The sequence below is a fragment of the Peromyscus leucopus genome, unplaced genomic scaffold (assembly GCF_004664715.2).
Source record: "Peromyscus leucopus breed LL Stock unplaced genomic scaffold, UCI_PerLeu_2.1 scaffold_340, whole genome shotgun sequence".
Lineage (NCBI taxonomy): Eukaryota > Metazoa > Chordata > Mammalia > Rodentia > Cricetidae > Peromyscus > Peromyscus leucopus.
In genome coordinates this window covers 222,889-225,504 of record NW_023505223.1, presented here as the reverse complement: position 1 = coordinate 225,504, position 2,616 = coordinate 222,889, and positions in this window count along the sequence as shown.

The following is a 2,616-nucleotide window of genomic DNA, read 5'->3' as shown; positions in this document are numbered from 1 at the left end:
TCTTCTTCCTCTTCTTCTTTTTCTTCTTCTTCTTCTTCTTTTCTTCTTTTTTTTCAAGAATAAGTTTTCAAGTATCACAAGTATCACATTGTGGGATTTTTTTGATATAATCACTTAGTGATATGAACTTGCTTCTTAGAATGGTTTTCATTGTGTCCCATATATTTAGGTACGTGGTGTTTTCATTTTCATTTAATTCTTAAAAGGTTTCAATTTCATTCTTGATTCTTGTCTTGACCCAGTTTTCATTCAGCGATGAGTTGTTAAAGTTTCCATGAGTTTCATACTTTCTGCTGTTTCTGTTGTTGAGATCAATCTAAATCCATGGTGGTCAGATAGGATTCAGGATGTTATTTCAATTTTCCTATATCTGTGGAGATTTGCTTGTGTCCCAATATGTGGTCAGTTTTAGAGAAAATTCAATGGGCTGCCGTTAAGAAAAGATATTCTTTGGTATTTAGGTGAAATGTTTTGCAGATATATATTAGGTCCATTTGATTTATAACATCATTTAACTCCAGCATTTCTTGGCTTATTTTCTGTCTGAATAACCATCTATTGCAAGAGTATTGACGTGGGTATTGAAGTTACCCACTGTTACTGTGTGAGGGTCAGTATGTGATTTCAGCTGTAGTAGTGTTTCTTTTATGACTTTTACTAAAACCTTGTGTTTGCTGCATAAATGTTTAGCATTGTAATATCCTCTTAGTGGTTTTTCTTTAATGAGTGTGTAGTGTCCTTCCTATCTCTTGATTAGTTTGGGATGGAGTCTATTTTGTCAGATGTTAAAATAGCTATGCCTGCTTGCTTCTTAGATCCATTTGCTTGGAATACCCTTTTCATACTTTTACCTTGGTAACATGGTGACATGTGTTTCTTGAATGCAGAAGAAAGATGAATCCTGTTTACTGATCCAGTCTGTTTGTGTTTTTTTTTTAATTGGGATTGAGACCATAAATATTGAGAATTATCAAAGAGTGTGTTTATTGATTCTGTAAATAATACCCAGAAGATGATTATGTACCATTCAGTGTTATCTGGAGTCATTGTTTATCAGTCCAGGCACAGACTATTTTATTTTAGGGAAAATAAAGCCTTACTTAACTTTGCTTTTTACTATTAATTGAAGGCTTTGGTTTGTGACAAGTTCTGTTTTCTTGTATGTCTGTGTCTGTTAGAAAACCAAACGACTTCCACCCTGTGGAAAAGAAGACACCAGAGATTGTGTCTGATGATGTCATTCACCAATTCTGCATTCAAAGTATAATCTTATTCTGTCTTTTCTTAAGAGGTCTATGCAACTCTTATTTCCTTAAATCTTGTTAAAGTCAAGTTATACTTTTTGCTGTTCCATCACTAATTATTGAGAGAAAAATCGTCCAACATGTGTTTACTCTCTGTTTGTCAGAGCGTTTTACCTTCTTAGCAGTGCCAATCAAAGAAGTGGTCTTCAGCCATCTTTAATAGAGTCATTTTACCAAACAAAATACCCACTTTACCAAACCACATTTTTTCCTTTCATTTACTCGTCGTTTCAAGTATTTTGCTAGAAAAGGACAATATAAAGCAGTGCGGAATGTTCAGGGCATGGGAGAGTGAGACTAAAAATATGATACCTTTAGAGCATTTATGATTAATGAAGAAAATAAAGATATCAATAGGAAGGCACCATCTGAAAAACGGCACCCAAACAGAGAGCCACTGTGCTCGTTGGTTTTATGTCAAATTGACACAAGCCAGAGTCATTTGCAATGAGAGACCCTCCACTGAGAAAATGCATCCGTGAGATTTGTCTGTAGTGCATGTCTGTAGTGCATTTTCTTGAGGACTGGCATGGGAGGGCCCAGCTCACTGTGGGTAGTGCCACTCCTTGGTAGGTGATCCTGGATGACATAAGAAACAGGATGAGCAAGCCATAAGAAACAACCAGGAAGCAGTGTCCTCCATGGTCTCTGCTTCACTCCCTGCTCTAGGTTCCTGCCCTGATTGCCTTCAATGACAGACTGTGATGCGGAAGTATAAAATGAAACATTTTCCTCCCAAGTTGCTTTTGGTCTTAATGTTTATCACAGTAATAGAAAAACTAAGACAGCTGGGAGCATATGGGAAGGCTTGCATGTGCCTCAAATGATGAGGGGACTGTGTGAGGAGGAAGGAGAAGGATGGATGGAAGGAATGAAAGCAGGAAAGGTGAGGCAAAACAAGACAGCGTGAGGATTTTACCAGTGTCTCTGTGACATTCAAATATTCAGCTCTGCTCTCTATCCTGCCTGCAGGCAGTTCAGACCCAAATACGTCTGTTTGTCTGAAAGTATCTTCCGAGGCTCTTTGTCTGGGAATGGGCAAGTCTCCCTAACTTTGTGAGAGGGATGAGACAGCAAAACAGCCCAAGATAAAAACATTGTGCCCTTGGAAACAGCTAGGGGATAAGCCATGTTCAATGGTTGTCACTGCTGCTTACCCACAATACAAAATACCTACAGTGGGCAAAAGAAGCAGGAGTTCGGGCAGCCATCAGCAGCTCCGACATGAGAGAGAAAGCTCAGTCAAAAACTCTCAACATCACTAAGTCCTTGTAAAGGAAATGATCCTTCAAAAAGAAACCAGAAGAGAAAG